This window comes from Crinia signifera, chromosome 7 (assembly GCF_055691185.1).
Source record: "Crinia signifera chromosome 7, ASM5569118v1, whole genome shotgun sequence".
Classification (NCBI taxonomy): domain Eukaryota; kingdom Metazoa; phylum Chordata; class Amphibia; order Anura; family Myobatrachidae; genus Crinia; species Crinia signifera.
The window spans coordinates 179476093-179491330 of record NC_139223.1 but is presented as its reverse complement, the minus strand read 5'-3'; the positions used below and the strand labels follow the sequence as shown (position 1 = coordinate 179491330).

Here is a 15238-nt window from a genome sequence, read left to right as displayed (position 1 = left end):
AGCCAAACCTTTTTAACAAATATAAAGTTTATACTGCCTTCATATTGGTTTTTGGCATTTCATTTTTAAGCGCTGCTCTCATGCTCTGTGCGTGACCCCCTTGTTCTTGTTGTACTTAATGCAGGTGATTGCTGTGGAACCTCTACGACCTCACCTCCATACTTCCACTTGAGGCATACTTCCCTGTTTTGCTGCCTTCTCTTCCTGTACTCTGTTGTGGGTGGCAAAGGGGAGGGTGCCGGGGGCCTCCAGAGAAAGCAGGGGTCTTTCCCACCTACCTGAGGGGCTGGGAGGACCACTCAATTTTGGGAGTATCCCTGCTATTCCAGAATGTTAGGCAAGTATGTATTAAGGGGTTGGAAAATGGTTATTGGTGGCAGTAGGGGGGGGGGGGGGCGGCGGCAGTAGGTTGAAGTTTTGCCTAGGGTGCTGGGAAGCCTTACACCGGCCCTGCCTCCTCCACGTTATATAATTTGTGGCAAGTTAAAGAAATGTATTTCACACAATTATAATAATTTGTTGTAAATAACAACCTCATCATCAACCTCCTCGTTAGTGATCGGCGGTAGTCCTTCAATCGTGAATAGAAGTGAATTATAAGTGTGGATAAGAGACCTAGATCTTGTGAAGAGCAATAGTTGAGTTGGGAGATATTTTGAGATAAGTGAAGATATTTGTGTCATCTATGGAGCACCCAGAGTTCACATTTAATTTATAATAAAAAAAACCCACACAGGTAACACAGCCATACTTTGCCTGTGCAGAGAGGATGTCACACACTACAGGAGCATTGGAGAATCTAGGGGGTGGTCCGGGGGTGCATCAGACCACCCATTAGACCGCCGCACACAATTTAAACTTAAAATTTTAGTTTACAGTCCTTGTTATACATTTTCTTCTGAAGCCTCTCAGGACTTCAGCATTCCCAATAGTGCACTGCGCGGGTCCACTGGTGATGTCACCGCACACCGGCACAGTGCAGGACTGAGAACGCTGATTCGGACAGGAAGCAAAGGCGGGAGCTGTAAGCAGCTGCATAGCAGGCCGTTTGGCAAGTGTGTGTAACACCCCAATAAGGGTTAATGTTTATACATAAACTAAAATGTTATATGGTTGTGATACAGTAAATGTAGCAGATATCAAAAGTAATATTAGTAGTTAATTAATTATTTAGGAAAAGTATTAATGTGTTAATACCCCTTATTAATAGAATATTGTGGACTGAACACTGTTTACCCCTTTCCTGAACTGACAATGGACTTGTCCTCCTAGCCCATTAGGGTGGACTATACCATATACCCTGCTTTAAAGGGGAGAACTGTGAGGAATATTCCAGAAAGGAAAATATACTCTGACAGTCAGCAGAGCCCCTGCTCATCAGGAAACCCCAGAGGAGGAACTATAGAGATGCTCAGGGGAAAGAGCCGTAGGTGTGTTGTGGATAGGGGTTGAGGAAAGCTGAAGTGCAGCAGAAAGGACACTGTGTAACAGTGGTGGAGAGAAAGTTAAGGCAGCAGAGCTGCGCAGCTGGAAAGTGTGTGATGCGTTGCTGTAATTAGGAGAATACTTACCAAAAGGGCTCCGGTGATTTCCCGAGGTCCCCTTGAGCAGCGGTGACAGAGGCGGTGACTGATCCAAGCTGTGATCGATAAAGAAGAGGGTGTGGTGAGTGATTGTCCAGCCCCAAGGCAGCACAGTACAGTCTCCTGCATATCCCACAGATCAGCCCAGAGATAGTCCAGCCGGAGACAGCCTACAGGATGGCCCACAGATAGCTGTAACGCCCCTGCAATAACCTCATAGCCAGCCTAACACCTCTCCCGGCTAAAGAAAGCATTGTGTGTAACATTCACCTCATCCAGGCAGCAATAAGCAGTACCTACACTGGCATTTGGGGAGAGACTCTAGTAGTTAATACTGCACACAATACCCAAGTCGTCCTTAGCTACAAGTTAGGAGGAAGGGAGTAGTGACTGCTGAATCAGCCCCAAAGCTGCATATTACAGAAGTAGACTGACACTTATAGAGACACTTGTGGCAATTATACTGCTAAGGAAAATTGCTTATATCATTCTACTCAGGATATTCCAAAAATATTGCTAGCTTCTGTCATCTATTATCAGATTATTTGGCGTTCAAGTTAAAAGTCAGCAGCATTATTACGCAAGACTTACCTTATGTATTCTCTTGACTTTGGATTACAAATACACAGAGAGTTGACCTTGCAGCGTGGGACCTAAAAAAGAAAGAATATTCGTTATAAATAAGCCCTTAAAGAACAGGTGACTGCGGTCATAATAGGGTTAACCCAAGACTATTGTAGACATAAACAATTATTGCGCAATGATAATCTAGTTCTGGTAAAACGCTATAACCTGTTTTGATATTGTAACGGTTTGTTATACATTGCAGGTGAATGGATAGTTGCTTATTTGCTTGTTTCAGAATAGTACAACTTATGCTCTAAATAATATTGTTATACATCAATATCTCACCAATGTTACGTGGGAAGAATCTCTGATGTTTGTATTTATATATTGATATTTTGTGCATCAGTTCCTTTAAGAAAAACGGAGTTCCAGCTTAATAAAATTACTCTATTATTTTTCCTCGTGAGTTATTGTGGTGAGCTGTTGATAATTGCTGTTGCAAGATAACCTGTAAGGATAAAGATACTTATCTGAGAGAGTATCACATTTGGCGTCCGCGAACAGGATAGGAACAAGATGTTAGATATCCAGACTCCTGTGTTAACTTTGAGACGGAGATTGTTACCCATGTCACCCAGGCAAATAACAATGGCATCACCAATCACAATGCCTTACTACCCTGGAGCCCCATGGCTGCCAACTTATTCTGGGAAAGCATGTACTCCAGGTAACAGTATATTTAAGGACTTCAAGTCAAAACTGCTGTCACTATTTTGCATAGGTTCCCTTAATGAGCCACAGAAGGTGGAAATATTGATCGGACAGTTAAGAGGCCTAGCCCTTCGGGAAGTAAACTCTTGGTCTACTGAACAGAAGAAGAACGTAGAAGACATATTTAAAAAATTGTCCACTATTTTTGATTTGCAAACTTTATCTAAACTTAAAATTAACTTCTATGGAAGAAAGCAACAGCCCCATGAATCCTTAAGAGAATTTGCTCTCAGTTTGCAGGAATCACTCAAAGAACTACAGAACTTTGACCCCCGTGAAAAACAACAAGAGGATGAAACATTGACCAGTCAATTTATAGAAGGAGCTCTCGGGGATGCAGTGCGTACTACATTATGCATGGTGAGATCACAGAATCCAACTTGCCCTTTCCCTGAATTTAAGGAGACTGTTATCAAAATTCTGGGACTGAATACATCTTCTGAAACTACCTCCTCCTTATCAGTGGAAAATTCTGAGGCCAGAAGTCCCTCTAAAATCAGCTATAATGAAAGAAAAAAAAACATGGCACCCAAAGAGGCAGTCATACAGCATGCTCAGTTATCCTCCTGCCCTGACCAAAGTGAAGTATTAAAAAGCAAGATTGAAGAATCTATCCAGGGTTTTACAGAACTGTGCAGGGAGGTAGAAAACCCAAGGAAAGAGCAATTGCTTCCTCAAGAACAACAGAAAGGTTATATCGAAAAGAGAGACAGGAATTTGAGAATAAAACGGACCTACCAGTGTGACGCACAGGGATTGCCAGTATGTCAATGCCGTAGACAAAAGGAACATGTTCAGTTCAACTGCAGGCAACATGAGAATTTAAACTCAAACCCTGAGGCAGAGGATCAGTGCTCAGGAAGCACAGCAAGAATTGATCAACCTGTGGATGACAGACAAGATATAGGTCCAGAAACAGTATTGCAAAACCAGGCTAAAAATGTTGGTGTACCTAATGCAGGCAGTGTTCTGCCAGCCAGCACAAGGAACATTTTGGGTCGAGTATTATGGTTTAATGTCCAACGGGGTTATGGCTTTATAAACCGTATTGACACCAAGGAAGATGTATTTGTGCACTATACTGCCATTAAGAAGAACAACCCCAGGAACTTCTTCTGCAGTTTGGAAGAAGGAGAGTTGGTGGAGTTCAATGTGGTGATTGGAGAGAAGGGCACCAAAGCTACTAATGTAACTGGTCCTAATGGTGTTTCAGTGCAAGGCAGCAAATATGCAGCAGGTCGCAGTCCATATGCCAATGTCCCAGTGCAGAGAAAATCAGTTGGGAGGACAGTTGAACAAAATGTAGAGCAACAGAGTGAAGTGGTGCAGCAGAACCTACAGGATACTAAAAAACCACAATCTCTTCCAGAGCCAGAATACCAGATTAAACCTAGAATGGATGACACACATGCCGGTAAAGTTCACTACAACCAGCCAGATTTTAAAACTGTTGAATATAAGGAAGACATTGAAAGAGTTGCCCACTCAACCACAGCAGAGAGGTTGGGTTCCCATGAACTTAATTGCCTTGGTTCTTTTATGCTAAAGTCTGAATCTATTTTATGTGAAGAACCATATATTTCAGTTAAAGAGCCCTTAACTTCTGTTCCATCAGAGTACAAACTTCCAAATAGTAAATATATTGAGATAAGTTCCAGTGAAACAGCATTAATTATGCACCAGATTTTGAGAAAATTTGGAATGAGAAACAGAAGTGCCCCATTTATACAGTATAGGCATTAGATTGAACATAAAAGTCAGAATAAGTACTGCTTTTGTCAATATTAATTGTAAAAAGTGTGGGGTTTTTTTTTGAGTGCGTGTGTGTGTGTCCACAAATATTAGACTGTTCTTTATTGGATGTTGTCTGTTGTGTGAGGACACACAACGTTCCAGCGGGGAAGTAATGTAACACCCCAATAAGGGTTAATGTTTATACATAAACTAAAATGTTATATGGTTGTGATACAGTAAATGTAGCAGATATCAAAAGTAATATTAGTAGTTAATTAATTATTTAGGAAAAGTATTAATGTGTTAATACCCCTTATTAATAGAATATTGTGGACTGAACACTGTTTACCCCTTTCCTGAACTGACAATGGACTTGTCCTCCTAGCCCATTAGGGTGGACTATACCATATACCCTGCTTTAAAGGGGAGAACTGTGAGGAATATTCCAGAAAGGAAAATATACTCTGACAGTTGGCAGAGCCCCTGCTCATCAGGAAACCCCAGAGGAGGAACTATAGAGATGCTCAGGGGAAAGAGCCGTAGGTGTGTTGTGGATAGGGGTTGAGGAAAGCTGAAGTGCAGCAGAAAAGACACTGTGTAGCAGTTGTGGAGAGAAAGTTAAGGCAGCAGAGCTGCGCAGCTGGAAAGTGTGTGATGCGTTGCTGTAATTAGGAGAATACTTACCAAAAGGGCTCAGGTGATTTCCCGAGGTCCCCTTGAGCAGCGGTGACAGAGGCGGTGACTGATCCAAGCTGTGATCGATAAAGAAGAGGGTGTGGTGAGTGATTGTCCAGCCCCAAGGCAGCACAGTACAGTGTCCTGCATATCCCACAGATCAGCCCAGAGATAGTCCAGCCGGAGACAGCCTACAGGATGGCCCACAGATAGCTGTAACGCCCCTGCAATAACCTCATAGCCAGCCTAACACCTCTCCCGGCTAAAGAAAGCATTGTGTGTAACATTCACCTCATCCAGGCAGCAATAAGCAGTACCTACACTGCCATTTGGGGAGAGACTCTAGTAGTTAATACTGCACACAATACCCAAGTTGTCCTTAGCTACAAGTTAGGAGGAAGGGAGTAGTGACTGCTGAATCAGCCCCAAAGCTGCATATTACAGAAGTGGACTGACACTTATAGAGACACTTGTGGCAATTATACTGCTAAGGAAAAGGAAAATTGCTTATATCATTCTACTCAGGATATTCCAAAAAGATTGCTAGCTTCTGTCATCTATTATCAGATTATTTGGCGTTCAAGTTAAAAGTCAGCAGCATTATTACGCAAGACTTACCTTATGTATTCTCTTGACTTTGGATTACAAATACACAGAGAGTTGACCTTGCAGCGTGGGACCTAAAAAAGAAAGAATATTTGTTATAAATAAGCGCTTAAAGAACAGGTGACTGCAGTCATAATAGGGTTAACCCAAGACTATTGTAGACATAAACAATTATTGCGCAATGATAATCTAGTTCTGGTAAAACGCTATAACCTGTTTTGATATTGTAACGGTTTGTTATACATTGCAGGTGAATGGATAGTTGCTTATTTGCTTGTTTCAGAATAGTACAACTTATGCTCTAAATAATATTGTTATACATCAATATCTCACCAATGTTACGTGGGAAGAATCTCTGATGTTTGTATTTATATATTGATATTTTGTGCATAATAGTATCCTTGATTTCCATCAGTTCCTTTAAGAAAAACGGAGTTCCAGCTTAATAAAATTACTCTATTATTTTTCCTCGTGAGTTATTGTGGTGAGCTGTTGATAATTGCTGTTGCAAGATAACCTGTAAGGATAAAGATACTTATCTGAGAGAGTATCACATGTGACATCAGCATGGAGTGGCTGCAGTGTGGTGTAGCAAAGTGGGCACGGCGGGCAGGGCGGCTGGACTGGATTGTGTCGGCAGAGTGGCTGAAGTGAACCAGCATTTCAAAAAAAGTGAGGAAGAGGTTTTTTTCTAAGGTGCCTTTTTGCATTTATGGTGGCATGGGATAGGGTGGGTGTTGGGGGAGAAGGGGAGAACAGGGACTCTTGGTCATTTTATGGCCCCCATATTTTTAAAAAAGGTTACTCTGCTGTTATTTGGGGGGTAGGGGAGGGGGGGCAGGCAGCAGGGGGGGTGTCGTGTTGGGGGTGTGATTTTGCCAGTCTCGCGCACCAAAATTTCTGCCGGCAGCCCTGCACTGTGCCGCGGAATGGAAACAGAGTTCCTATCTGTGGCGGGGGGCCCTTGGGTACTGAACCCCAGTGACCCCCAGCCCCACTTAATCCAGCCCTGGGTAGGACGAAAACCAAGAAAAGGCTGTGTCCTGAAGCCCCAGGGATTGTAGTGTTTGTATGAGAAGAGGGTGACTTGCTGCAAAACAGAAGGTTGATATGATTTTGCAAAGCGCCCCATTGAGGAGGTGTGTCATGCTCCTCCCAAAGGGCGTGTCTAGTTCCATATATGGAAAGATTGTGAAAAGAGATTATAAAAGTGGCACCTAGAAGCGTGGGTGTGCACTGCTACATCTGAGAGGAATGTTTTAAAATTACTTATATACAAATGTATATAAGCCACAAAGCAGTTAGTGAGAGTTACTATACTTGGTAAAGTGCTGGAAAATGGTGCTGATGATTCCATGTAAATGAATCTTTTTTTTTCATTCCTTTTCCCCAAAAAAATGTAACAGTGTAATGTGGGCTAGGTGACATGAGGGAGATTGCTAGACTAATGAGGGAGAGAGAGAGATTGCTTCTAGTTCAGGGAGTCTCCTGCGGAATGCCGGAGGGTAGGCAGCTATGAGTTTCCTAGACGTGCCATGTTTGCAGGTAAATCTTCTGCTCCTCAGCTCAGTGCAGCAAAAATGAAGTAATGTCAATGAGAAGGGAAAATATTTCCTTCCCAGCCGCCTCCGGCACTACATAGTTTTGACTAAACTGTCACAATGCAGAAATATAGCACAAAATACATGCACTGTATGCACTAGCAAAACATCAGCAAACAAATAAGCTCCAGGGCTGTCACCAGCCACAGAATAAGGTATTGGGTGACTTTCTGCACTGAGCAGTTCCCACATTCATCATATCATACTGTACTTACCATTCACTGTGTGCATTACAGTGCCTGACATTTTAACCCATTATTAAGTTAACATACCTCCCAACTTTCAGGGAGACAATGGAGGGACAGAGCGCCGAAAATTTTGGGGTGTGTGTGTGTGTGTATGTGTGTGTGGGGCCTAATTTAGTGGGCATGGCCTATACTCGCGGCTCTCCCGCGAGGCCACGTGTAACACCCTGCTCAGTGGGTGAGATGTAATGCACTCACTGGTGTAGTGTCGTACCTGGTTTCCAGATGATGGGTGGGCTCAACAACTTCTTTTTCCTCAGCAGGAGCCTGTGGCAGAAGGATGAACACCCCAAGCAACACACCCATGCCGTAACTAGCACACGAAGTGACAGTGACAACAATATTTATTAACCAAGGAATTAACTGGTCACCGCTGCAAATGTTACTACCAATTTCAGATATTCTGTATCAATGCAATACTCAGGTTAAATCACATCTTGTAATAGCTAGCAGGTATAATGTCTCACTAGAATATGAAATAATATCAGATAATTGCAATAGTCACATATCATAAAATAATGTCAAAGATAATCATCAATCACAGCACAAATATAAGAATAAACTTTTCAGTCTATCAATCCCTTGAGTAAACTGCTCACAAGGTGGAGATATATTGCGAAGTATGAATGAACCTGTAATATATTGTTCCATGCGTGAATGTCCTACAGAGGGCGCTGTAAAGTCTGGTTGTACAGTGCCCAGTATTTATAATCCAACAGGTATATTAGAACAGGCACTTGTAGTGGTGGTGCTATGGAGCAGTTATTTGCAATGTACAGCATAGGCTTCCAATAGAGGGTACTGTATATAAACAAAACCTACTAGAACAGTCTCTGTCCCTCTCTGGGCTGCTTGCAGTAAGGTGTCCTTTTCCTGCAGCCTTCTGTGCTCACAGGCCTTTGTAGTGGGAGGTGAGTAAGTGTCTCTTTCAGGCCACACTGTGAGAAATTAAACTTGGTTCATTTGCAGCTGTGTGGCCTGGGATGAGCTATCTGTGGCTTCTGCACGTACAGGGACAAGAAGGGGCCAGTGCTGCCTGATATGCACTGCCTGGGCACCAGGGGTACTGTGGGGTGCCTTCAGGTGGATACAGGAGCAGTCTCTCAGGACAAATTCTGAAGGGGTTCATGGACAAGGGCTGTGTGTTATCAGGGTACCTGTACTAACTGCTACAGTTGCTGGCTCCTGCCAGTCACTTATCACTTGTGGCTCCTTCTCCCACAGGCACACACTCTCTGCAGCTGCTGTCTCTGTCCTCCACAGCATGCCAAGCTGTGTCCTCTTCACATGTGGTCCTGTCCTCACTTGCCACACTGCTTCTCACTCTGCTGCAGCCATGTCATGCTGCTGCTCTCCTCACTCTCTCTGACCTCTGCCCAATAGCAGCACAGCTCTGTTTCCCTCTCTTTCAGGGATTCTGACAACTCCTTTGGGTCCTAGTGCTCTACAGACTCTTTTGGCTGCTCCTGTTACCAGACAACCAGGAAGGGCAGTTAGCTCCTGCAACCCCAGTTTAAACACACAAACAGGGGTACTTCAGAAGTGGGGCACCACACACGTCCCCATTTTGACGCTATGGGGGCATGACCCAGAGGCTCTGTGAGCCTCTAGCCATGCCCCGCCCCAGGAGCATACACCTCAACTGTCCTAAATTATACTGTCACAGACCCCCTAATTGGTGACTGTCCTGCTGTCCTATCTGTAGGACCCGGTGTCCCCCAAGCGGGGGCCGGGGGGGGCACAGATGGGGGAACCGGTGATCACTGCTGCTCTGCAGATCATTGAATAGATGTCATGCTCAGTGTGAGGAGGGGAGCTAGGGCTACTGGGGAGTGCTGGGCACATAGGTACCGATTTTATGTTTTTTCTGGTGGGTGCTCAAGCCAAAAATATAGGGGAGTGGCTTCATGGGGACGGGGCATGGCCACAAAATAATACCAATTTATATTACGCAGCACAGTTGTCTCCAATACTCAAATTATGGCACCGCTCTCACTACTGCTGCTGCTGCTGGAGCAAGCCTGTGTTCTGGCTGGGGGTCTAGGGAGGCACCAGGCGGCTAACCCTGCCTGCAGCTGCTCCACCCGGTGTGGGCTCGGTATGCGGACGCCGGAATACACTCCTTCCGCTCTATGGGTGCTCATCAATTTATGTGGGTGCTCGGGCCCTTGAGCACCCACAGAATCGGCGCCTATGGCTGGGCATGCCCCCAAAATGAGCAAAATGGGGGTGTTGAGGCACTCCATCCCACCCCCTCCACCAGAGCGCCCCCTGTCTGTGACCCCATACCTTTTTCGGAGTCCCTGCGCCTCTAGTGCAGCAGGTCCTGATGCCCATGACTCAAAGGTTGGGAGGCAGGAGGCAGTGTGTGTATTCCATTGGTTTACAGAGACTGACATTCTGATGATGTTTGGGGGTGGGAAGTGGGTGGCAATCACCTCCGGAGGCGTATTGGCGCTGTTCCTGGCCTCTGCAATGTTCAGCATGTGTTTCGCCATAGGAGCCACAAGTTGCCAAATGATAAAAGAGTGATTAAATGCTGCATTCTAGCATGGATCCAACTGGAAGCCCCCATGTTTGTATTAGCCGCCTCCTGCTGCATCACCACTGCTGCTAATAAGGAACTAGCAGTGATACTAATCCAATCCAGCCCTAATAATAATAATAATACTAACACTAATAGCATGATCTGTAGTGTCTTATGTTCTAGAAAGTAGTTCTTCATTTTGACACTTCTACGAATTGGATCTTCAAAATAAATATACTGTATAATGTAACCTTACTCTCCAGATATGGAAGTTTTATAGAGAGCGCTGAGGTCATGGGGTTTTGATTCCCACCATGGTCCTAACTGTGCGGAGTTTGTATATTCTCTCCGTACTTATGTGGATTTCCTCTGGGTACTTTGGTTTCATTAAAAAAAAAATGAATGAACACACACGTATTGGCAAAAGCTGATTTACGGCCGGTAATTGACATTGAATAGCTACAAATTTGGGTATTTGTAGATATTCAATTTTAGTAAATTTCTCCCCCTTGTGTCAGTTCCATTCATACACTCAGCCACTGATGTCTCTTTAATTGTCTATTTTTGAGAAAATACACTCCCTCTTGTGTTCATTTCTAGAAACTGACAGTACTGAGTTTGCTATACATTTCTTAAAAAAACCCAGAAAGTTAGATGTTCATCCTGCAAATCTAGCAATAGTTAGTTAGACGTTATCCTTTACTATCTATTGATAACATATCCTGAGCCCTATAGAAATACTTTTATCCTATTCAGTAATAATCTGTCCAAATACACTGGCTACTTTGTACAATATAATTAATAGTGTATTCACTGACATGAGTAAATTGATCCTTTGCTGTGTGATGCACTTACCTGTAACCATAGTTACCTACCCTCCTGCATTCTGCAGGAGACTCCCTGACATAGCAGCAATCTCCCTCTCTCCCTCATTAGTCTAGCAATCTCCCTCATGTCACCTAGCCCACATTACACTGTTACATCATAGTTACCTCCCCTCCTGAATTCTGCAGGAGACTCCCTGACATAGCAGCAATCTCCCTCTCTCCCTCATTAGTCTAGCAATCTCCCTCATGTCCCCTAGCCCACATTACACTGTTATATTTTGGGGGAAAAAGGAATGAGAGATAGATACATTTACATTGAATCATCAGCACCATTTCCCGGCACTTTAGCAAGTATAGTATCTCTTACTAACTGTTTTTGGATCATCTACATTTGCATATAAGTTATTTTAAAATATTCCTCTCAGATGTAGAAGTACACCCCCACGCTTCAAGGTGCCATGTTCACAATCTCTCCATATATGGAACTAGACTCGCCCTTTGGGAGCATGACACGCCCCCTCAGTGGGGCGCTGTGTAAAATTCTACCACCAACTATAATCTCCCTGAAACTAGTTTTCAAAAGTGGGCAAGTATGCCTGCAACCCCTTTCTAAAATCTCCCAATTTACAATTGTCTTCATGCTTCAGCGTGTTAGCCGCTGCCATCCTGTTCTTCCTCCTGTGGCTGGGAGGCCAGGGACGGGCGTCGGGCGTAGCGCTTCAGGGAAGGCTCGGGGACGTTGCCAGGCAACGCCCCGAGCTTTCGTCCCATCATTGTCAGTGGTCGGGCATCGGGACGTTGCTTGGCAACATCCCCGAGCTTCCGCCCGGCAGCTCCCTGTATGACGGCTGACGGCATCAGCCGGGGGGCGGCAATTTTGAATAAATAGCCGGCGTCTGCTGGGAACATACACCGGTTATAGCGTCCTGACCCTGCTTGGCATTAGTCTGTGATGTGTTCCTGGTTCCGGAGTTCCTGTCAGAGTCTTCAGCCGTTCGGTGTTGTCTCGTGCTGTTGCAGTGGAGAAATCTCATCTGTGACTCTAACTTCTCCTCAGATAAGTCAGGGGTTCTCCCTGCAGTCCTCTCTTATATTTGCACTTGGTGATTCATTGTGCCCTACGGGCGCTCTTCACACCGGCATAAGGGGCTGTGCCCCCTTAATTTCTGAACTTTTGTATTGTGAGAAATATGGTTATAATTGTATGAAATATGGCCTGTATTGCAACTTGAGCAACACAGCGTCAGAGACTCTCCAGTGGTGGAAGTTACGGTTCAGGAGAGCAGGAAGCTGGGTAGTGATAGGGGTGTGTGGGCATAGGGGGGACTAAAGAGGAGGGTGAGGGACACTGTGCAGCTTCTGCCAGTGGGTGAGGGTACAGCGTGGCAGTGCAGGAGTACAGGACGGTGGCCCTGAGTCAGTGTCTCCTCCTACTGGGTGGGAGTTAGGGTGCATGAGAGCAGGAGGCTGGGCTATGAGGCATGATAGGAGTATGTGGGCAACACAGCGTCAGCGACTCCCCAGTGATGGAAGTTACGGTTCAGGAGAGCAGGAAGCTGGGTAGTGATAGGGGTGTGTGGGTATGAGGGGGACTAAAGCTTTTGCGCTGGTGCAGAGGAGGGTGGGGGACACTGTGCAGCTCTAGCCAGTGGGTGAGCATCCAGCATGCCAGTGCAGGAGTACAGGACGGTGCCCCAGAGTCAGTGTCTCCTCCTACTGGGTGGGAGTTAGGGTGCATGAGAGCAGGAGGCCGGGCGGTAAAGCATGATAGGGAATGTGGGCAACACAGGGTGAGCGGGTCCCCACTGGTGGAAGTTACGGGGCAGGAGAACAGGAGGCAGGGCAGTGATAGGGGTGTGTGGGCATGAGGGGTAGTAAAGGTTTTTGGTTGTTGCAGAATAGGGATGGCCCTTGGTGCAGACGCCATCAATGGTTGGCATTGATGGCGATTTTGCACCCTGCCATCGATAGTAGTAAAATATTACTTGGATAACCATCGATTGTTGTAGCTATCGATGGTCATCCATTATATCTGACTGAATAGGCCGTGGGTCAATCAGAACTTTCAGACCCCACTCCCTCTGTGCCTGGCTTGTGCAGGAGCTATGTGCAGTTGTCTGGGAGAAGGCTACAGTGCACAGAGGTATTCATAAATAACTTGCCATATACAGCAGCAGCTCTCCTGGGCACATAACCCCCGACCTCTAACAGCGAGCCCAATAAAGCATAAAACAAGGGCTGGAGAGGTGTACAGATAAGAAGAGAGGAGGGAGGGAGGCAGTACCTTAACCATTTCAGGGCAGGATGCACTTCAAGTGCATAGAGATCACATTGCAGTCGGCAGCATCAGACGGACTGCCCTGGCGGAGGAAGGAGGCACATTGGCTGTGATGCTGCAGTCTCATCCTTCATTCATTGATGATCTCCCTGCCTCTGCATAGACTACAGGGAGCAGAAGCAGCCATCCCCTCCCAGTAATGCACTGCGGGTGACGGGCATCTATTATCAGGGTGGTGGGTACATACAGGGTACGATAGAGGGGGGGGGGGGCTTGCTCCGGCTGGCTCGTCATCACAGCCGACTGAGCCTGCTCGAGCAGCAGCTTCAGACATGGGTATTGGAAGAAGACCATCGACGGCGGCAGGGTGAGCACTGCAGGGCAGGCAGGTGCCGGGCCGGGCTGAGACGCCTGAGAGACTAGTGAGTCCCGGAGACCCGGACTCCCGGCTCATTTGTGGAGGGGGGCGGCGCCCTGCGCCCCATTGGAGCCCGGAGGCTGCCCGGACACAGGTGAGGGAGGGCATCGCGGATCGGCGGGGGGCGGCAGGGACGCGAAGGGAAGCCCATAGGCTTCCATGGGGTTACGCCATCTAGAACTTGTGTAACCCCCCGCAGTGAAGCCCCGGCGGTGGGACTTTGCTGCATATGAAAATGCGGTAAAAACCCAGAAAACGGGGTTTTTACATTATTTTCAGTTTGGTGAATCTCGCCCTTAGTATGAATGCAAACACATTCTAGCATTATGGTGAAGGCTTTCAACAATTGGGAATAGTTGGGAAAATACATAGACTACACATCACACACGTACACATTGTGTACACACCCACACACATCACACACACAGTACACCATATATACGCTCACACAGCACACTGAAAACACATATACTGTATACATAGCACACCACACTCACTTACACATTGGACAGATACACACAACACACATATACATAAAACACCACAAGCAGTACAACACACACCCATATACACTACAACACACCCAAAAACAGTACAACACACACAAACACACTTATACTCCTTTTACACCAAAAAAAACAAATCCAACATGGCATTTGGAACACGGATCCAAGCCAAGTCGGATCCGGAGGCTGTGTGTGACCCCCGTCTAACCTCCATACTGACCACAGGATGCTGCGGTCTGGAGGTTGGGCTTCCCCCCATTGATGTAAACAGGAGCCGGGTCAGATGAATGTGACATGTTGCAGGTGGGATGAATGTGACATGTAGTGTGACATATAGGTGCATGTCCCTGCGTCACCCCACCATCTCTGTCCCTGCGTCACCCGCCATCTCTGTCCCTGCGTCACCCGCCATATCTGTCCCTGCATCACCCCACCATCTCTGTTCCTGTACCACCCTACCGTCTCTGTCCATGCTATGAATGCTGATTAAATTGTAACCAGAAGGACAATAAGTGAAATGCGCAGTTTACGTACTCTTTCCGTAACTTGCGTACCCTTTAAACCTAGCTACTTGCGAACAAAGCGTAGCGCAACGTAGCGGACCTTTTCCGTATAGTAGTAGTAGTACGTTTATTTATAAGACGCCGCAAAGTGTCCGCAGCGCCGTACATAGCAAACAAAAAAAACAAATTACAAGGTAACGTACAGGGTGTGTTGAAAAATACAGTATAAATAGGGGTATAGCTGGTAGAACTAAAATCAGCATCAGTTCAGAAGTAGGTGTGGAAATTGTAGAGGAGACTGAAGATGAAGTAGAGGAAGGGAAGAACAGGACAGGAGCACAGGTGAGGTAATGAGGTAGGGTGAGTACATGAGGAAGGAGGACCCTACTTATGAGAG

At 45.8% G+C, this 15238-nt stretch overlaps 1 protein-coding gene across 2 annotated transcripts in view; it reads right to left on the bottom strand.

Moving 5' to 3' along the window:
* The window catches only part of LOC146019646 (putative methyltransferase DDB_G0268948), a 51559-nt gene extending 45109 nt beyond the window's left edge, over positions 1–6450 (bottom strand). Inside the window, exons 1-5 of one of the 2 annotated variants that reach the window (XM_083152145.1) lie at positions 6270–6450; positions 5949–6010; positions 5340–5407; positions 2175–2236; positions 1572–1639 (exon numbers count right to left, since the gene is read on the bottom strand). The gene's annotated coding sequence lies outside the window, so the exon portion shown is untranslated. Of the gene's footprint in view, positions 1–1571; positions 1640–2174; positions 2237–2495; positions 2656–5339; positions 5408–5948; positions 6011–6269 lie in introns of those variants that run through there. The other variant, XM_083152147.1, reaches the window with a different exon arrangement.
* Positions 6451–15238: the final 8788 nt, after the last annotated feature.